General features: G+C 42.7%; 1 protein-coding gene across 8 annotated transcripts in view; it reads right to left on the reverse strand.

The window, feature by feature from the left end:
• Positions 1-22,992, reverse strand: part of SYT16 (synaptotagmin 16) — a 569,077-nt gene that overhangs the window by 211,612 nt on the left and 334,473 nt on the right. The window contains exon 1 of one of the 8 annotated variants that reach the window (XM_069207385.1): positions 1,947-2,076. The exons of the other annotated variants lie outside the window; for them this stretch is intronic. The gene's annotated coding sequence lies outside the window, so the exon portion shown is untranslated. Of the gene's footprint in view, positions 1-1,946; positions 2,077-22,992 lie in introns of those variants that run through there. 8 annotated transcript variants of the gene reach the window in all.

Raw genomic sequence — 22,992 nt, forward strand, 5'->3', positions numbered from 1 at the left:
GTATTTGACTATCAGGACAAGTAAAACACACTAGTACATGTTCTACCTTTTATTTAATTACACTGCACCCTACCCGTGGGGCTGCCTTGGGTCTACAATAGGGGTGACGTCAATGTAGTAAAAGGGAAGGTTTGGGCCTAGCAAGTGGGTTCACTTGCCATGCCGAACTGGCAGTTCAAACTGCCCACACAGACACTGCAGTAGCAGGTCTGAGACATGTTTGCAGGGCTACTCATTTGGGTGGCACAATCAGGGCTGCAGGCCCACTAGTAGCACTTTACTAGCGACATACCAGTAAATCAAATATGCCAATCACGGGGAGACCAATCACCAATAAAATTTAGACAGAGAGCATAAGCACTTTAGCACTGGTTAGCAGTGGTAAAGTGCCCAGACTCCAAAAGCAAACAAAAACAGGTCAGAACAAAATCAGAGGAAGAAGGCAAAAAGTTTGGGGATGACCATGTAAAAAGGACCAGGTCCAACATGACCTCCCTCCAGTCTAAACCAGGGTAGACCAATCAATACCTTGATAGACTTCCCTGCTTGGGATGATAGAACATGGACCCTGGCTCGCAACAGCAGAGGCGAGTTCCAGTTCTATGCCTTTATGAACCCAGTTGGGTTCCTCAGTCCATAATCTCGGGGCCCACTAAGCTAACCCATAGGGAAGCCTTCTCCTTTGGACCCCATCTGTGCAGCACCTAACGTTACTTTGCTTACAGACATATCCCAATAGACAGACAGTACCACCATGGCCAATGTGGTTGTGTGGCCCATTCCACCCTAGGGTGTGACTCCTGTCCCCAACCCAAGGGCAACTCTGTCACAAGGACAGCAACCTACAGTGGCCACAGACAGCTGTCAGTGATGAGAGCCAAGCCTCAGCCTTCCCAGGGCTCTCTAACCTCTGGGGTTTTTCAGAGTGGGAGGCACTAGCCCCAGCTGACTGGCACCCTTTGTCCACTCTCCCTTCAACCAGTTCAGGGGTAGTATTCCGAGACTAGTCCTCCAGCCTAGGACCTGTACCCTTAAGCCAGACAGGAGACAGGGGTGAGACCTTCCTCCCCCAACCCTCCTTCCCAAGACTCTGTAGCTTCCTTTTCGGGAGCAGTACCCCCAGAATCCAGAACTTCCATGGCATTTGTGGCTGCCGTGAGGTATTGGCGTAGCTCTGAAAACTGTGACTGAACATATGCTCTCCGGAAATCAAACTGTACAGCCCCTCACATGTGTTAACCATACTACCCTTCACCCAACCATCTAGTGCCTTGAAAAAGTGCCCAGGGGGGTACACCTCTCCCTGTCACTCCCTTCTAGAGCCAGTAAAGTGTCCCTCCCACCATCAGGAATATGACTACCTATGCCAGTTCCCCAATCCACCTCAGGGATCCTGCGCACTTCTGGAGCTACCTTATATGCCTGAGCCCACTGATGTATGTCACCCCCCTCCTGAGTAACCAAGTCTCTGGGAAAGTGGACCTTTCCTTCAGCACTGTGCATGGTACTTTCACTGCCACCATCTGAGCTGAACCCAGCCTTCCTGGCTTCCAGCTTCATCAGACTGATCTCCTGAGGTAAAAAAAGCTTTCTCCTCCTCAAGGAACAATCTCATAGCCTCCAAAGCTTTTTCTCTCTCCTGCTTTAACCTACACTTTCCCAGCTCCAGCTCGCACTTCATTGCTCTCTGCCTAGTCTCCAGCTCCTCTGGAGACAGCCCTGGGGAGAAAACAATGCTGCCAGCTCTAGGGGGAGCACAGGAGCACGCCCACCATTCCAGCTGCCCCCATGCCCCACAGGTGATGCTGGTTCCCTTAGCCATACCAGTCATACCAGGGGTAGGCTTGGTTCTTCCTCCTCCAAAACATCACTTTCATCCTCTGTGCGCTCACCAGCCTTCCTGGCTGCCAACCAGGCCCTCAGCACCTTTAGCAGCTCGTCCTTACCAGTGAGGCCTTTAAAAGGTCATTTGAACTTCCTGCAGAACTTTTTGAGCTGTGGTACTGTATAGGTTCCCAATCTCTCCTGCTCAAACACCAAATCTGCAGCTAGAGCTGATGGCTCACCAGACTGAGGCCGAAACTCAAGAGCTGCAGAAACAGAAAGAGAAAAACAGTATGTTGGTATGTAATGGTCTGCAATATGGAAGTAGTGTACACTAATCACTGTATGTGGAGTACAAATACAAGTCCTATCCTCACTGCTGATCACCAGTGTAGGAAATGAGGTCTCTAGTTGGCAGTTGTTTGCAACTAGGGACCCTCACACTAGTCAGGGTAAGAGAGCCACACAGCTAAGATATGCTCACCCCCTTGGTAGCTTGGCTCTAGCAATGAGGCTTATTTCAGAGGCAATGTGTAAAGTATTTGTAAACACACACAGTAACACAGTGAAAACAATGGAAAAGTACTCCATACCAGTTTAGAAAAATAGTTAATATTTATCTGAATAAAACAAGACCAAAACGACAAACGTCCAACATACACAAGCAAAGATACGAATGTTCAAAGATTAAACTTCAGTATAGCACTTAGATACATAATAGCTCCAACTGGGGCTATCACAACAACCAGTCCGACGTCACTCACGAGGGAGTGCGGGTCGGTCACGGAGTAACACAGACCCCAGGTACAGTGCCTTTGAAAATGAACAAAGAAGTTGTACGAAGTCGCGGAAGTGAGGCGACGATGGAGCTGGTGTGGCATTAGTTCCTTACTGGCACCGGGGAGGTAAGGCGTTGGTTCCTTACTCCTAGACCGGGGAGATGATGTGTCAGTTCCTTATGGTTGCAGGGGAGGTGATTCGGTGTCAATGGTTAGGTGCCGATTCCTTACGATCCGGCAAGGTCGATTAATCCAGAATCCAGCAGGTCACTCCGAAAACAGAAGCAGCAGGCCAGCACAGCAAAGCAACAGACAGAGTGGCAGTCCCTCCGAGAGCATACAGCTCTTCTTCCTGGCAGAATGTCCTCGTCCAGAAGTTTCTAAAGTTGTGGTCTCAGAGGTTTAAAACATAAACTCATTTCTACCTTAGAAGTAGGAAAACTTCAAAGGAAAGTCTTTGTAGTGTTCAAGACCCTGCCTTTCCTGCCCTGTACCCAGACACACCAAAGGGGATTGGAGACTGCTTTGTGTAAGGACAGACACAGGTGCAAGTGTCAGCTCCTCCCACCACTGTAGCCCATGAAGACCCAGCAGGATATGAAGGGCACACAGTAGCTCCCTTTATGTGACTATCTAGAGTGAATTCACAAACAGCCCAACTGTCATCCTGACCCAACAGGTATTCCAGCAGACGGATAGAGGCACAGAATGGTTAAGAAAGAAAATACCCAATACCTAAAAATGGCATTTTCAAACGTACAATCCAAAAAGCAACTTCACAGAAAGATGTATTTTTAAATGTGAGTTCAGAGACCCCAAACTCCAATTCTCTCTCTGCGCCCAATAGAAAATTACACTTAGAAGTTATTTCAAAGGCAATCCCCATATTAATCTGTGGGAGAGATAGAACTAGCAACAGTGAAAACCGAATTTAGCAGTATTTCACTATCAGGATATGTAAAACACACCAGTACTTATCCTACCTTTTAAATACACTGCACCCTGCCCAGGGGGCTGACTTGGGCCTACATTAGAGGTGACGTACATGTAGTACAAGGGAATGTTTGGGCTTGGCAAGTGGGTGCCCTTGCCAGGTGAAACTGGCAGTTCAAACTGCCCACACACTCACAGCATTGGTAGGTCTGAGACTTTTTTACAGGGATACTCATGTGGGCGGCACAATCAGTGCTGCAGGGCCAATAGCAGCATTTGATTTATAGGCCCTGGGCACACATTGTGCACTTTACTAGGGACTTACTAGTAAATCAGATATACCAATCACAGAGAAACCAATCACCAATACAATTTAAATAGAAAGCATATCCACTTTAGCACTGGTTAGCAATTGTAAAGTGCCCATGGGCCCTAAAGCCAACAAAAACAGGTCAGAAAAAAATAAGAGGAAGAAGGCAAAACGTTTGTGGATGACTGTGCAAAAAGGGCCAGGTCCAACAAACGGCCAGCAGGTTGCTAATGGAGGCTCTTTAGAATAGGAATACCTCCCATTTAGTAGGATGCCTGCCTGTGTAGGAAATGGATTGCACTATGAGAGGCCTCTTACACAGTTGCATTCTCACACTACCAACAGCATTCTAACACCCCTCTCAGCCTAGCAGTCACGCACTAACCAAAAACATTCATTCACCCTTCAGAGTCTACTAGTCCCTCTTTAACGTGAACACTCTTTTAATGAAAAGTAAGTTAATCATATCTACCTCCATTATTTTTTATAGGAGGGCACCACTTGTTGAACCAGTGTGATGCTTGACTTACTCCAGCTCTGAGTTAAAGTAATTTACTACTGTTCTGGGTCCTTTATTTGGTTGCAGTAACTTAAGAAGTGCAACTTGAGAATAGAAATGGGCTTACTCTATTGTTAGTGGTTGCATGCTGCTCCCTAAACCCATCCCTAGCCCTTCCTAAACCCCTCCTTACGCCTACCTAATCCCATACCATTTAGTAGGATGTATCTCTATGTAGGAAACTGAGCGCTCTATGAGAGGCCTCAAAATCAAATAACAGCAGACGGTTTGTGAAATTATTTGCAGAAAACTAAGGGATTAGACAAGAAGCCCCTCCAGCTACCATCTGTGGACATTTATAGAACAAATGTATCTCTGGCTGTACATTGTAAATGGTGATAGTGGCCATGTACCTCACATTGAATTAGCTATAACCGCAGAGGCAACAGACTCACCGACAGCAACAAAGATGAAAAAACATATTTTAAAAGCAAGATTTTCCACTGCCATGGGCCCTGATGAAATATGAATTACACTACTAAAGAGAGATGCCCTACATTGGCCTATCTTGTTGACCCCGTTTTGTTATACCAGTGAGACCATTTCATCATCTTGGAGGAGCAGTATTATTATATTTTTATTTAAAAATGATGACAAGTTCTCTCCATCGACCTATCGACAAATAGTACTACTTGTTGCTGTAAGGAAAATCTTCATTAGGAGTATACTGGAACATTTCCAATGATGGGTATTGGAAAGGGAGATCCTGACTTTACACCAAGTTGATTTTAGAAACAAATTGTTTAATGCTAGATAGTATTCAAATAATGTAAGCAATAGTATGAAAACTATGCAGTAATTAGAATACAGTTTGTGTGTGCAGCTTGTATTGATTTTGCTACTGCCTACAATCATGTACCTTCCCACATTATGGCAGAAACGTATTGTATTCAGAATTCTGCCTGCCCTTCTACACTTAATAATAGCCCTTCATCCATTCACCCGGTGTCAAATGCTTATGGGGGGCATTGCAAGTAGCTACATTGAAATAAATACAAATAATGTTTGAAAATACTGATATCTTTTATCCTCCCTGCTGTTTTCACTGTATATTTATGAGTTACCAGCGGTATTATCAAAATATTCAGGCGATCCTCCTATTGTTGGCAGGCAAAAACGTGTTTGCTTCACGCCCACTGCATTGTAATCCTTGATTTGATACTTACAGGGTTATAAGGACAACTAAATAATTTGAAAATCTTTTCTGTCATTTTTTGAAAATTAATATGGCAAAAAGTACAATTTTAATTTTTAAGGGCACAAATTATTAAAAAAAATATTTTAATAGGTTTGTGGGGACGGAATCACTGGAAGTAGCAAAACAGTATAATCACAGAGCAAAACTGGGGATGACAATGCTATAAGGCCTGCACATCCAATAATAAGCTTTCAATACAGGGTATGTAAATGACAGAAAGAAGTCCACATTACTCTTTTAATAGTAGTAGCAGGTGCTATTAGGGCAAATTGACCCTGTCACCTTAGGTGAAGTGCGGCCCAAGCTGGAATCCAAAATGAGGGCCGGTAATATGAAACAAAGAAGGAGCCCCCAGCACACTGTTTATAAGTAAAGTAAGCTCCAGTCAGACAGCTATGATCCTTGACATGAAGAAAAAGTTTATTTCCGAACATCAATGTGAGCATTGATACATTCTTCACAAAACTGCAGACAACACATATTTCGTCCCAAGGACTTTATCAAGACTTTGGCCATTTTTCTGCTCTCACTTCTCTGTGTGACTGACAGTCTGTCTCCACTACATGTTTGGTCTGGGTTGGGAGACAACTACATTTGTGCATTCCCTCCAGACACAAAAAACACAGGACTCTCAACCGTATCTGCTTTCATCTGCATACTGATGGGTCCTCCTGTGCAGGGAGGATGGAAAAAGCTCACACTTACACTACAAAGTGTAGTGGCGTGATCCTCACACCAAGGGCTAAATACCCCAACTGATAGTCTGGAGCCTGTGCTAGGATGAAAGCGAGATGTGTGCTCTTCAGAGAGATCCTTTGAATTCATCCCCACATCAAAGGGACTTATTATTAATACTGGGTCGCTGACCCCCTGAAATCAGATCAATACTGGACTTGGGAAGTCCTCTGCTGGAGTAAAGACTGCTGTGCTGTAAGGTTTTCCACTCTGCCTGTACTGACTGATCCAAGGAACTGCTTCTCTGCATTGCTGAGCTGGCCTGCTGCCTGCTGATCTCTGCCCCTCTGAGGACAAGGACTGGACCCAGTGCTTAATTTGTCCTTGTTGTTTCCGGTGCTGAGCACTGGCACTTATTTTTGAGGGCCAGCGCTTAGTCTTCTGCCTCAAGCATTTGCTGCGAGCAAAAGACACGTTTGGGAAAGACGTAGGAAGAAAAAAAGAAAAAGCGTCACAAGGGGAAGAAGTAGAAAGCTGCAAATGGCTTTAAATGGATTGAAGAGGTCTGAGATGGAGTAGCCGCCTCAGTATTTCGTGTTAACACATTTAATTGCAGCAGCCGCATGTTAAAGAGGAGGGCTTTGGGCACTGGCACCTTTTTATTTACAAATTATGCACTGACTGGACCCATCTTGCTGACTTGCCCCCTGTTTTTCTGCAGTCTTAGAGATATCAAAGACTCCTTGCAACTCTCCTGGTGCTGCTGACTGTGCCATCTGTGAGTCCTACCCTTGTCTGAGGTGCCGCTCTCCAGTCCTGGGCCTCATTAATGGGTTCTGCAGCTGATTCCCGCAAAAACTGAGACACATTGGGCCAGATGTATCAAGCTTTTTTGCATTCGCAATCGGTGCGAATTGCAAAAATCGTCCGTTTGCGAATGCAAAAATGGTCCCTGCGAAGTATGAAAGGCATTTGCAGTGTGAAAAAATGGAATCGTAAAAATTGCTAATTTTTGCGAATATGACATGGCTTTGCGCGTCGCAATAAGCGTATCGCAAATAGTGACATGAAATACGGAATCGCTATTTGTGAGATGCAAACTGCGACACAGTTTAGCGAATCGCAGATAGCGAATAGCAAAATCATGGTGCAATTTGCAATAAAGGGATGCATCAAAAAGTCGCAAATGGCGAAAATTCAGTTTGAGGAGAGGGACGAGGAGACAGGAGCGCATTTTCAGAGTGCGCAATGTTTATCAGACCTGTAAAAACCATAATTCCATGAACATACAAGTGATTAGCAATGCCTCTAATATCATCACCGACCTTGTGGCCAGATACCCAGGTAGCACACATGACTCCTACATCTTTCGCCACAGCGGGATTCATACAAGACTGCTAGCTGGGGAGTTTGGCGAAGGATACCTACTGGGTAAAGTAATAGATGACTATGTTGCATTGAAGTAATAGTGACATCAGATTCCAACAGTACTCAATTTACCCTCTGTTCATTCCAGGAGACAGTGCCTACGCAGTGCGCACCTACATACTGACGCCCTACCTGAACCCTGCAACGCCAGCAGAGAGGAGGTACAATGCTGCACACAGGGCAACCCGCAGTGTGGTGGAGTGGACTTTTGGTCTCCTGACGAGCCGTTTCAGGTGCATCCATAAGAGTGGAGGGCCACTACTGTACAGCCTAGAGACAACATGTAAAACAGTGGCCGCATGTGCAAAGTTGCACAACATAGCAACAAGAAGGGGCATACCGGTTGAACCAATAGAGCCGGACGCAGATGAAGATGGTAATCTCTTACCACCCCATCACCCAGTAGACAGGACTAGTGCAGCAGAGGGCAGGCAAGGACGTGCTGACATCATGTGCAACCGTTTCTAATGTAAGTAATGACAACACTACTGCAATTTTATGTTTTTCTGCAGTTAGCAACTACATTACCTTGACTTTAGGTAACGTATGTGTCAATAGGACATAGCCATGAACCATAGGCTACCATGTGCAAATAACAGTGTCACACTATTAGCATCATAGCATAACTGTACATGTTACGTTAGTCCCCTGTAGGCCTTAACATTACTTCCTACGTCGACGTAAGCCACTTGAGTGCTCAGTGACCTCACTGGCACCCCTTGTAGCGGGTTCACTGGCAGTACTGTGTCTGGTACTGTGACGCCTAGGGTCCATCACAGGGGCTGTAAGACTGCAGAGGCTAGAGAACTCCTCACTATCTCCACAACCCAGTTCGCTATTTGTAGCACTGAGTGCTGTCTGCATTGCATCCAGGGCATTGGTTATTTGCACCAAGCCCTGTGCAACGTCTCAACTGCAGTGTGCCATCTTCACCTGTATGCCCACAGCATGTCGTGACACCATGGCAGTTGAGCTAGCAAGCCGATCGACCGATCTGCAGAACTCATCAAACCTTCTCATGAATTGGTGATGGCACCCACAGTGGCTGACACGCTCCTGCTGAGTCTCAGTACAGAGGTCCCTAATGGCATTTGTCAAGTCCTTTGTGTTCTTGGCTGCTGTTTGTTGTCCCTCGTGCAGTGACTCCAAATGCTTGTTCATTGTGCCCATGTTCTGATTGAATGACACCAACTGCCTGTGCATTGACCTCATGTGTTGCATTGCAGGTGCTGCACTTTCAGCATGGAAGCTTCAAGTCCGCCAAAGATTGATGGGCCCTCTCTTTGCTCTGTGCACTGTCTGTCTGCATCGTGACCCCTCCTGAGGGGAGTTGACTTATGCTGGGGCAGGGACTGCTGTGTTCTCTGGGGATGGTGTGGGGAGTTCATCCGGCATCTCATCTGAGTCCAGGTTGTACTCTGGGAGAGGTAACACCCTTGCCCTGTGTCTGGTTGGTGCAATACTGAGAGACTCACTTTCTGCTGCGGCAGGGCCCGGGACATCTGCAACGACAATATGCAGCATGTCATTAATGTATATATCACAATAAGTTGCACAATAGTAACATTTCTACTCTGACATCATATCACTGTGACACGTGTGTGTTGTTTCTCTATGGGGCTTAACACAAAGTTGTTTTGAATGTGGTTTATTGACCTTCGGATTGTGGTCTATCACTCCCATAAGACATTGTTGTGTTGTATGTAAGATGTGGCATGGACTACTTATCATGCTGCATTAAGCTAATAGCTATTTCTAGGGGGCATTTGTACATGCACATATGGGGATACGCATCATTACTGCCCTTACCTTTGCTGGTGCTGGGTGTCCCTGAGGTGTCAATGTCATTGACAGCACTGACGGCTTCTGGAAGCAGTGTGGACTCCACCATGTCTTCCATTGGTGTGGACGGTGTCTGATTGGATGGTCCTCCTCCGGTGCTCCTTGTCTCCTTTAGCCAGGTGGCTACCTTTTCTTGGCATGGGAACACAGGTCATACCATCTCTTGCGAATTTCCTCCTCAGAGCACTGAGCAACACCCACTGCACAGATTTTTGTCTGGATTTCCAACCAGAGTTTCCTTTTCTCACTTTCAGGGACCTGTAGTGAGTTCTTGCCAAAGAGTTTGTGCATTTGTTCCTGACAACCTCCTCAGTGAGCACCTCCAATTCCTGCTCACTGAATTTGAGCTTGCGCTTCCTGTCTCCCTTGTCCTTCACCTTCCCATCAGTGGCCATGTTGCAATTTGGTCCTAGCTGGATCACAAGGCTGGCTCCCTGGTGCTGGGCTGTGTCTCCCTGCCTGCACCTGTGGGTGTGGCTCCTGGAAACAGCATGGGCTGACTCACTTCCTGGTTGTGATGTCATCAGGCTGGTTCAGTTTTCCGTTTTCGCAATTTGCAATTTTCAGATACCGAATCGTAAATGATTTGCGATTCGGTATTTGCTAATCGCAAATTGCGTTTGCGAATTTTAAGAAATCACAAATACGGACTTGCAATTTTGATACATCCCATTTTGCATTTCTAAAATAGCGATTTCTTAAAATTTGCTATTTAAGAAATGCAAACCGGGAGCTTGATACATCTGGCCCATTGTCTTGAGTGCATGTAAAATTTCACCACATCGCTCCTCCAAAGCATGTACAGTCTGCGCTGCTGAATGACGATGCTCTGCGTGACACCGCTGCATCGCAATACCTTCAACTGAGCCCGAAGATGACGCAGTGACCCGACTACATGGAAAATACTGACACATTATCCCCTTAACGATTTGCTCCATCAAAGGCACAGTTTGAGTGGGTCCTGTGTGGTTTCTTTAGCCGGCATATCCTCCATCGCGGTTGAACTTTGAATTTGCACAGGTCCCTCGCAACCTCAAGTAACCTTTTGACAGACTAGTGACTTCTAAGCACTATTTAACGTTTAGGGCCTGTTTAAGAGTTTAGCGGTCAGGTTATTCCGTTAAAAACATGACGGATATCCCATCCGCTATATTACGATTTCCATTGGCTATATTGAGATCATAATACAGTGGATGGGATGTCGGTCACGTTTGTGACGGAGTATCCCCCTCCACCAAACTCTAAATCAGGTCCTTAATCTTTAACAATTAATATCTCGACTTCTACTTACTGAACTTTTATTGGTTTGGTCTTGTTTTAGTCTGAAACATAAGATACACTGTTCCAAAGGAAAAAGAGAAAAGGGGGATACCGTAGAGGGAGTCCTAAATTTTAGGAGCAAGACACCTCACACATCCCGAAGGATGTCATGCTTCATCATCGGAGCTGCTCCTCGTCAGACCGGCGCTGCAATGTCTGACGGGCACCACCCCAAGAGGGGGGGCTCTTTGCCGGAGATCTTTTGTGATAATGAAGCCGTGACCCCAAAAAATGTGAGAAAGAATATTAGAGGAGATTAAAGCTAGTGATTAAAATTGGCTCTAAAAAATCAACATCAGGTAACTGCTTTATTGGACCTAATGTGAAGAAAAAGGCCAAGATTAAAAATAGTCAATTGAGTGAAGCTGAAATAATGATCAGTCACTCTAAATCTGAACAATCGCAATAAGGGGGGGGAATTTCCAAACCATCCCTAACATGGGTCAACATGTTTTGCATCCTGGTGGTCCGTACGGATCCCTTGATGCTTCGTCAGGACCAAAAACGACTATAGATATCTCCTAGGCATGAGGGGGGTCTGGAAAACTATTATCCAAGGAAACAAAAAAAGGTATCCAGTCACTTACGTTAGTAAGAAGGTCTATTAACCGCCGCCCAACCCAATTAGGGAAACGCCTTTCCTAGGACCACACGGACCCTTGGTCGAGCGTGAAAATAATTTTAAGATGCTGCCGCCAGTGCCGGTCCACCTACCCGGGTCCGCGTTCCCTGTAAAGTCTTGTTTTACTCAGATAAATATTCTCTACTTTTCCTAAACTGGTGACTTTTTGAGGTATTTTCAATGAGTTACTGTATTTTAAATGTGTTGAACAAATACTTTAGGCATTGCATCTTCAGTTAAGCTTGAATGCTCTGTGCCAAGCTACCAGAGGTTCAGCACAGGTTAACTTAGGTTGTGTCTCTGAGTTACCCCGACTAGGATTGTGTTCCCTACTTGGACAGGGTGCATACCTCTGCCAAATAGAGACCCAATTTCTAACATGAGTTGAGGTATTCAAGATCTAGACCATGTCCTTTTTATCTACCCAGCATTGCTAATTGCACAGCGATATTATTTTTATTCCCTTTTTTATGTGTTTGATGTAAACTCACTTCTTATTTTGCCTCAAAATGAAAAGATATGCATTAGGCTTTCTACATTTTTTGGAAGCTTTTTGGTTGAATATTTGGATTTTTTTTGCAAGTGTATAATTGTGTAAATTTCTTATAATCTGGCCAGCATTTCTAATTGTATGGAGTTATTATTTGATCCTATCCTCCTTCATGAATTTGCCTAAAGATATACATTTATATCCTATAGCCTATATCATCTCAAAATGAAATGATATGGTTTAGATTTTTGGGAAGTGTATTGAGATTTATATTCTAAGTGTATGATTGTGTAAATTTGAAATCTGTATCTTTTCACTGTAACCTTGATATGGCTTTGTCTGATGCTGAATATTTAAAAAAATGTTTAGTTATATAAAATTCACCTGTGAGCTGTGTTAGAATCATATCTTATATAATAAAACTAAACTTGAAGTATGCCCCTTTTTCTAGCCACTCCCCCTGGTTCCGTACACATTTACCATTAAGTAGAAAACGTACATGTTTGCGGATCTTCTCATAGAAATGATAGGAGAGGTGAAGGTAGAAATTTACACTCGTAGGTCTATGATTAGCATTTTGCGAATAGGCCCTGTAGTCTTTATACTTCCAGGGCAGCTGCAGTAAGTGTATTGAAGACACATGCGGCAATAAGAATGCAGCATCTGGCTGCCAGTCGTAGTGTATTCAAGAGCCAGTAAGAGAAGATTCTCAAGAAACTAAAGTGTTTTTGCAAGTGCCATGCAACCACTTAACTATCTCTGTTTCTCCCCACTGAAAAACATTCAGTGCCTCTTTGTAATTTTTGTTTATTAGTTTAGATTATTATTTGCTGGCTTCACATTACACTTCTTTTTGGCCTCCTTAAATGGCCAATGCAGAAGAAATGCCAGTTCTATGAAGCAGGGACCAAGCATATATTGATTCTAGTTAAATCAGCGCAGGTCTGCTGCTTCGGATGTGATTTAGGTACTATTTCTTCCCCCTCCAACTCTTCTTGCCTGCTGCTCCTTACATAGCGCTTATGCATTTTTTTTTTTTTTGATTTTTTTTTGCCACATGTCCATACACAGACAGGCGCCGGGCCGACTTTCCACCCAGAGCCACAAACACTTTTCTGTCTGCTTTTTTGATTGATACAACTTAAGTTTCACAAGCCTTGTTTCAAGGATAGAATGCAGCCCAGTCTGCACTTTTAAAACATTACAAGCTCAAAAAAGTGGGACTGAAGGAGTTTTGAAACAAAAACGCTTGACTTAGAGCAGATGATGTTGTTGCCTGTTCTGCCACATTCTAACCTATATGACGCTACCAATGCCTGAAATGCATGGATGCGCCCGGACGATCGGGCTCTTTGGTGGGGTGGAGCTGGCACTGATGCTGACTGCTTCCTCTCTTGATTTTAAACCAAGGCCGAAATCACTGTGCTCTGCTCGCCATAGTTGAGGCTTTTTGGCCGCATTGAAGGTCTCTGTGTGAAAGCTTTCTTTTAACACACTGTTTGCTGGAGGACGAGGCCTTCTATGAATTTCGGAGTCATCACTTCACACATTATTAATCAGTGTGAGAATTCCAAAAAGTGCCTTGCCAGAAAACTCCCAGCTCAATCCCTTCCACCCGCACCATCCCGTTATCTGTGTTACCACTCCACTCGCCATAAAAAAGCGTTATGACACGGCCAGCGCTGGCTGTGTCATAGTGTTTTTTTTAATTACCATCCTGATCCCTCGTATTGTCCCTCATGCACCCACCAGCCAGAAGAAAAAAGAGTGGTATGACATAGCCAGTGCTGGCCATGTCACAGTACATTTTCAAACTTGTTGCCATGCTGCACCGCCATGCTGCTGTACAGCATGGCTAAAAGTCATTGGGAAAGCCATTAGCTCTCCCATAGGAGAGATCTTTTGGATTTGCCAATGTTTGTTTTATAATAATGCCCTGGAAGGAATCCAGACCACTAGTTCCAGGTGGTTTCTCTGTGATATCATCATTGGCATCCACTAATTTAGATATTGCACATAACAGCTACAGAAAAAACTCTTGAACTCAGTTAGATTAATCAGATCCCATTAAGATAAACGCCAGACTAGGATTCTACCAACAGAAAGGAGATGAGATGGGCTATTGAGGATGTTATAAAATTATAACAGCATTCTTATGGGGATCCATGTTTGTAAGTAAGAACCTGCTGTTTCTTAATCTGGGAACACAACAGAATGGATCCCTGCATACATACTAGAGAATAGTAGTGAACGTCAGCAAGGTTCGAAAAGTTCACAAATGAGCCAAAAAAACCTGTGTGTGTACTTGAGCAGAGTTACTGTGGATTGAAGGACTTTCGACCTAATCCTTCGAAGAGATGTTAATGGACTTTAAGCATTTAAAACCCACACAAAATTCACTCAGAGCCATTTAGCATCATTCACAGTGGAATGTTAATGGCAAATCTTAACCATTTTACCTACAACTCTAACATTTATGAAAAACCTTCAAGATGAAAACCCTCTTTGTGAGTGTAGGCGAATGCTTCCACACCGAGACAAGTAATTCAATGTGTACTTCTACTAAAAGCAAACCATAGATGAGCTTCACAAAGAACACGCTCTTTCTCCAGCAAAACAAAACTTACTAGAATATGGTTCTGTGTTGCTGAATGCAATTGTTCTTTACTTGCACTATGCAGTGGTTGAAATGACTCGTCCTGATGTTACTAAGAAGGCGAATCAGACAGGAAACTGGATATGGTCATCAACATATAGAGATAGGCAAACATAAACTTAAATGCACAATTAGGAAGCATGAAGCAGGAAAGATGACAACATGTCAAGAAGCTGTAGGATTACTGCATAACGTGTAAACAGAGTACCAAAACTCGCACCTACTGGCTGAAAAAGGTGGTGTTCCTGGTAAATCAGGCAATCGAATCATGGCCATGGTGTATTAATATCTCAGAAAGTTTATAAAATGTTCTCTAAAGTACACAGGAGTCAGGCAATTTGGTATTACTGCATTCCAAATGTGATATCAACATATACCTTTCACCCTTCTGTCTTGCCTCTCTACTCCTTTCCACTTCCACCACATCACTCCTGTGTCTAACGCCTCTCATTGTACACCTTCATCTTCCCTCAGTTCTCTCTTCTGCCTCCTTACTCCCACTTATATTCTTGCAAATCAATCAGTTGGTCCGTAACTGCTCTATTTCTATGGCCCGCCCCTCCTGCTGTGCTGAAGCGACAGATCACATATCGACATAGCAAATTTTGCTAAGTGGGTTCCTGCTCAGGAGAGGCTGACTAAATGCACTTTGTGTGCCATCGCTGGTCCCACCAACCCTGAACTGTTCTTGTTACGCAGGACAGTGTGCTGCATGCACCTCAAACATAACCTTTCAGTGGAGTGACAATATCTTTACTACCTCTATGCCCCTCTCTTTTAGCATTCTCTCCCACCACCCTACCTCTCTGGTCTTGGAAGGCAGCATTAAAAAATTTGCATTTGATGGACACACATACATGCACATGCATACTATAACATTACAACATTATGTACACACATGTAAAAAGGTTTTACATTTGTTATTTTTTTAAATGAAAGAGTATCCCAGTTAAAATCCAACAGTTCAAAATGAGCAGTTCGGGGAAGCTATATGTAACTTTTAATTTCCAAAAGGCGTTCACTACCACCATGTTGATCCAAAGAAATTGTAAAATTGTATTTGACCATGGGTATTGCAATAAAAGGCCTATTTGTCGTCTTTTAACAAGTAATACTTTTATGAGGTTTTGTAACAACACTGACTTTGTCTGTGAGCATAATTTAGGCTGTTGTTACTAGGTACAAAATATTATGAAAGGTGTCAAATCACACCTATGCCCTGATTACAAGTTGCTTGTTAAATTTGGACCCATGCCTAAACCCCAGTTTACCCATGGTTGGAATTACTAGTTTGGTTTCATTTAACACATCCAATAATTATTCAATGTGTTAATTAACTCAACATGTGTTAAATGTCCACAGGTCAAACCTGCCGAAATGTAACACGGAAAAGCATACAGTATTTACCGTATCATGCAAATATTAGTGAGTTAAACACCAAATTCGTCACGTTATTCCCCAGAAACTCGTTTTAAGTGTTATTTATTGCACTTGATAAATAACGAACCTATAGCATCGTTATTTACCTTGTGCGATAATTCGCACCTATACTTGTAATCAGGCCCCTAGATTACAAGTGTGGCCTGTCCACAGTTGAAGGTCAGCGTTCTTTTACAAACGGATACGAGGGCTCCGATTGATATACATAGCTGCCCTCCCCATTGAGGTTAGAAACACAGTGCAGAAAAGTTTGGGGCACTTTTGAGTAGGTACATTGAATACTTTACAATCTTCCACTGCCAACCTGATTCAGTGTGACTGATACAGACTCTCACACTCTTCACAAACAATGGTGCACACTGATGGCACACGCTTTAACATAAACGTAACTGTGTATAATTTAAAATCAGTTACAGTAATGTAAGGATAGCAACATAATATATAGGAAACAGACTAAATACGTCGAAATAGGCAATGCAAGGTTGCACTGCAATGAAAACCCTCAAAGGTAACCCATGCAACTGCTATGGTAACCATGCAAATGTACCTTCTCCCCCTGCACTGCTGATGACATAACATTAAATTGCAAAATGACTGCTGGCATGATCAATGTCATAACTTATGGCATCGGGTGTGGAATCATAAAATATGGTTATTATAGGATAGTTTAACACCACAAATATGACACCATTGTGTGTTATGGGTTGCTTCCAGTGATCAAAGTCTTCTTTTAAAAAAATCGTTCTTAAGAACAGGTAAATTTAAAGTATTCTTACGGTTTAGATAGACGGACTGTAGAAATTAGGCAAAGTTAAGCTACAATAGTAGTAGGTTTGTTCTTAATTTGGAATTCACAGCATTTCAAAGGGTTTCAATAGCTATTTATAACCCATAGATTTTCAGATGTAAGTCCCCTTCTCAATAATAGTGCCAGGTGAGAAGTTCGCCTGCAGAAAATCTGCCTGTTTGGGTTAAGTGCATAAAGTTTATTTTACAATATTTTTTATATAAACCGTGTTTTCTAAGCAGGGCAAATGTTTCTCCCAGTGGAGGAAAACTCTAATACTTCACTTCTTTTCAAAATGAAGGTGTCTCCTTTCCCACCTTTGATATACACTTTTGCTATTTGTGTTGCTAGCGCACGTATTTTAATTTGAAATTATTAACGGGTGTTTATGTATTTTGAATAATGAGTTTATGTAGAAAATGAAATAACGTAGAAAATAATGCACACATTTGAAAATGTGACCTCGAAGAATGGGCACAAGTGTTCACGAAATGTACTAATTAATGATTAATACGTATGGAATACTGAAAATGTATTAGATTAATGTATTAATATGTCATATTAAGGGTTATAAAGCAGGCTTTAGTTTTATAAACTGAAGGCCTTAACTTAGTGAGTGTCTTGGCCTATTTTGCCAGGCCTCGTGCAGAAGCTGTATTTCTTAACATTTAATAAAAATGCTGACAGAGTAAATTAAACTGTGAAATGTCCATTGTCTTGCTAAATGTGCTAATGGAAGCTTTTCGTGAGAATCGACTGCAAGGAGATGATGTTCCTGCTAGTGTAACAGTTTATGTGTAATATGTGTGAGACTGACTTTCCCAGGACAAGAACAATTAAGACACTGGCTGGAGTTGAAGATGGAACAATATTGTTACCTGACGAGACGGATGATGAGAACATTGTAAAGTGAACCAATCAACTGCATCTGAAGAGTGAAATATTAGAATTCATAGATTTGGTATAGAAATATTATTGGGTAAAATATGAACGTACGATTAACTAACCAATAGGGAATTAGGGGATAGTTTAGGTGACTTTGATATAACAACACCGCAGAGGGAAGAGACTTTAGAACTAGATGATGCAGATTTTCAGAGACCTTATTCCGATTTGAGAGCAGACTTATTGAGATTTGAGTTCATTCCGACATTGGGCTCATACTCTCTGACTGAGAGCCTAATGTTTTGCTGATCGACTGATGACCTGAAGACGAAGACTAATTCTGCTTTGCAGACCCATACCGAGGATAGGTAGAAATAATGAAATGACTGTTATGCATTTTAAGCTTTTTCTTTCTAGGTACAGGCTGCACTGTTCTGATAGATCCATAGCTAGATGTTTTCCAAATTTGTGTTTCAAAATTTGTTTGCATTATGCCCAACATGCTGATGCTAATCTGATGTTAGTTAAGGGCCCTCATAAATGACTGACAATTACAGGGACTAAATGTCTGACAACTTAGTTTGTTGAATTTAATGTATGTTATAACTTTGTTGCAGCTGACTCTGCTATTGATTTGCACTGTAGCTCTAGAATGTGTTGTGGTTCAAGATTTGATTAGATTGCCTTTCTTTCGCCGCTTTGGACAATCAGTGTTGTTCTTATATGTGTTTCATTTGATTTTGAGATTAATCTAAATGACTTTAGCATTGTTAAAATAGGGAAATAAACTTACTACATTTTTACTAAAGGTGTGGTTATTCATGGCTGAAAGGTCATGGTGTGTGACAATTACTGACTCTATTGATTATTGGTTTTATTGATTGCTAATGATTATTGATTATTGAGTATTGATTATTGATTATGTACCAAAGCTATGGGAAGAACTTCTTAATTGCGAGTCAAAAGGTTAATCGACCTATTCACGATCCTTGTAAGTTTACTTATTAAGGTGTGACGCGCTAACAGTGTGAATTCGTTTTCATGTGTTTGCAGTTTGAGAAATGCCATGCAAAAGTTTTACACTTCTGAATAAACACACAATTATACTTTATAGGTTTTCACGTAATTTTAGATGGCTCATCCGTAATCCTAATTTACTCATGTAAAAACGTCCTGCAAGCAATTTAGAGTCAGTGAAACAGAATTTCGCTTTTGTTCGCAGAGGTCCTGTTTTAATCTCAGCTGTGATAGATGCTGGTGTACTGTTTTTCATGCCAGTGAGTTCACGAGGTTTGATTGGTGTTCCAAGGCCCCTACTCACAAATCTAATTCCTTTAGACTGTGCCTGATGTACTGTCAGATCCTGAACAATTACGGGACATTCCTGTATTCCTGGGAACCTGGGCAGCAAATCTGCAAGCAAGTAGTCCTTTCTGCATGAGCAGATACATTTTTGCACTGCAATTTAGAGTCAGTGAAACAGAATTTCACTTTTGTTCGCAGAGATCCTGTTTTAATCTCAGCTGTGATAGATGCTGGTGTACTGTTTCATATGCCAGTGAGTTCACAAGGTTTAATTGGTGTTCCAAGGCCCCTACTCACAAATCTAATTATTTTAGACTTTGCCTGATGTACTGTCAGATCCTGAACAATTACGGGACATTCTTGTATTCCTGGGAACCTGGGCAGCAAATCTGAACTAAGAAAATACAGTGATTCCCTCGAGAGAGCTTTAAGCCTAAACACTCCTGACAGCACAAAAGAAATTCAGGTAGATAAACATACCTTCAGTTGTATTTGTACAGATGTGTTGTTGTTGTTTGGGTACAGTGGTAAAACAGCAATAGGTAGGTGCTCTAAAATGTGTCCCAGTGCAAGTGAGTAGTGACAAGAGTGATTATTGGTGAGCATGTGACATAAAAACAGCAAATACTAAACTGTCTAATGATTGGCAGAATAATGTAAGCAACACAAAATTCCAATATTGAAAGTTCTGTTTTTGAATCCACAGTAAATGACATTCAACAAGACAATCTGTTGACGTTTGGACCCCCTATGTCAACTTTGTTAGGACCAACAAAATGGTAACTTTGATACTGAATCCATATGGTCCATAAAGTCCATACACTTCAAAGCACCCTTGGACCCCTGCCCTCACTATGTCTTCATCAAAAGACTGGACCCCATCAGCACATGATGATCATGAAAAAATCAACATCACAGATATCTACCTGGACACCTGGAAATACACCACAATAATCCCCTTCTTCGAGAAGCCCTCAGCAGACCCAAAGAGGCTAGCCAACTACTGGCCTATTTTGCTATTACCTTACCCAGCAAAAGTCATGGAAAAGATGATAAACAAATGACTGACAACTGCCTCCTTAACACAGCTCAATCCAGATACAGGCACAATCACAATACAGAGCCTGCCCTCATCACCACTACGGATGACATCTGGATGATTGTGGAAGAAGGGACAGCATAGCCCGCATCCTACTGGATCTCTCCACAACCTTCGGCACCATCTTCTACCTCATCCTTATCCAATAACTGCACAAAGTCGGCATAAGGATCCTGCACTTTGCTGGATTTGCTCCTTCCCGGCAGGTTGCACCCAGCCAGTCAGCTTCGCCCCATGCACCTCATCAGTGGAGTTCTTCAAGGATCCTCACTCAGCCTCACTCTGTTCAATGCATTTTTTACCCCACTTACCAGCATCATCCTCACCCAGAGTCAACATCATATCCTAAGCCGACATCGTCCAGCTCATATTCTCTCTCTCCAAAAAAGATGCTAAACACCCAGACTTATTTCTCCACCTGCATGACACAAGTCACCAGTTGGATGAAAAACAACTTCCTCAGCTCAACACAGACAAAACAGAAGTAGTAATCTTTGGCAAAGGCACATCAGTCTGAAACTTCACCTTGTGGCCTGCTGAACTCTGACTCACACCCCTTCCAGCAACCCAACCAAAGAACCTTAAAATAGTAATCAACAGCCAACTCACCATGACCTGCCAAGTGATTGTAGTCTCCGTCTCCTGCCTCCATGCACTCAAAAAGCTCAAGCAAATCTTCAAATGGGACAGCACAACAATTGCAAAACAGACACCCAAGCCCTCACTACCAGCAAACTGGACTACAGCAATGCATTGTACCATGGAATCAGTGCTCAACTGACCAGAAGGCTCTAGACCATACAAAGCTCTACAGCCAGGCTCACCATCAACCTACTACCCCTCACTCACATTACCGCCCAAATCAGAGAGTTCCACCGACTCCCAATCCACAAATGATCACACTTCAAACTCCTCACACACATAAGCAAGGTTTTACACAACATCGTCCCACATGCCTCAACAACCTCATAAACTTCCACAAACCTACGAAACACCTCCACTCAGCCGGATTCCTAAACATACACACATCTCACGCACAGAACCAGATCTGGTGGCCTTGCCTTCTTCTCCCTCGCTCCTAAAGCCTTGACTGACCTGCCATTGAACATCAGGTCCCCCTCTGCAGTTATTGAAACTGAAGAACTGGCATTTCACCCAGCCCCAACCCAGGCTCAGTCCATACAGCTTCTGCTTCAGCGCCAGGATACTTTTCCAGGTGAGTTATGTGCTATACAAATACACATAACATAACAGCTGTACCAGGCTTCAAGTGTTGGAGTTATCATTTGATTTTACCTCTAAAACCTTATGCAAAGTGTATATGATTTTGAATTGTATTTTCAGGGTTTGCTTTGGCTTTTCATGGTTATACACATGTACAATCTCACTACATTTCATTCACATTTATGGAAACATATGCACCAGTAATGTTGAGATATGACAGTTATATTCAGGCTTCTGGCTGGATAGCTTCAATCTTTGTTTATTGGGGATGAGAGGCATCTACCAGGACATAGCTTCGAGCTTATTCCCACAACCATGCAATTGTACATGGTGCATCTGAGTTAAATGCACGAGATGATGCATGCAATGTAGAATGGAGAGCGGGTATCTGAGAGTGTACACATGTTGCCATCACTTTAGTGGATTAGTTTGGTGCTAGAATAATATTTTGGCTACACTGTTACAACAACAACAGCAAGAATGCAGGTTTGGAAGTGCATAGGGGTAGGGTCCAGTCATTAGGATATGGGCTAACTCACTTTAAAAACATTTTTTTTTAAATGGCTATTTGACATAAATAGGTTTAGTTGAGGATTGGAAACATTCCTCTCCTGCCGACAATGATCCTCACATGATACAGATAAATCAAACAGAAAAAAACAAATTGAGGGTCCTAACACCAATGTGGGGCATCTTGCCTACCTGGGGATGCCAAGATAAGGGGGGCACCAGGGATCACAGAATGGGATTCTTGCTTTGGGTCCCTTTTTACAACAGTGGGGGTTTGCTGAATGAATGAAGTCCAATGATACAGCAGCTTACTCCAGTTTTGTTTTTTAATATTCATCAATGGATGAACAAGGATGTTAAAACAGCTTTTCATTACTGAAAGTGAACAGGGGTCTAAGGGTGGCAATGATGATACCAAAGACATGACAGCGTAATGAGCCTCCTCTTTGGTGATTGAAATATCTAGCAAAAATGGTGTGCAGGAGAATGTCCACAGGGTGACACATTCTTAATTACTAAGGATTCAGAGGTTATGGTAAATCTTTTGTTTTTTATATTGTGTGAAGAAACACAGGACTATCATAACAGAGTTGGGTCAAGTAAAATGGGGTATTTGTTTATCTAAAATAGTAATATTCTTGACTATTTTGAATTTCAGTTAGATGCTATATTGGCCACTTTTAATCTCTGTGTTATTCTGCAAAGGGTCAGAGTAACACAAATGAGTGGGTAAAGCATAGAGTTAAAGTTTGGATGGGTAAGCGTATGTTCTTAAGATACAGCTAAGGGATGGGATAGTTTGATGAACAGAATTAGGGATAAGGTAATGTAGGGTAAGGGTAGGTTCACGTTTCGGTTTAGGGATAGGGTTGGGGAAAGAGGGTAAGATTAAGGTTCAGGTTAAGGTTATTATTTTTGTGAATGATGGTATTTAGGATAGGGCTGTTGTTTAAGGTTTAAGGGTGAGAATCAAGTTAGGACAAGTGTAAGTCTAACATCATCAGACCACCACCCACCCACCCAACTGACTCACTTCCGGATCACAAAGGTAAGCACTCTCTTCAGATGAACTATTATCCAACAATCTGTCCCTCAAACAAAAATCA

The sequence above is a fragment of the Pleurodeles waltl genome, chromosome 9 (assembly GCF_031143425.1).
Source record: "Pleurodeles waltl isolate 20211129_DDA chromosome 9, aPleWal1.hap1.20221129, whole genome shotgun sequence".
Lineage (NCBI taxonomy): Eukaryota > Metazoa > Chordata > Amphibia > Caudata > Salamandridae > Pleurodeles > Pleurodeles waltl.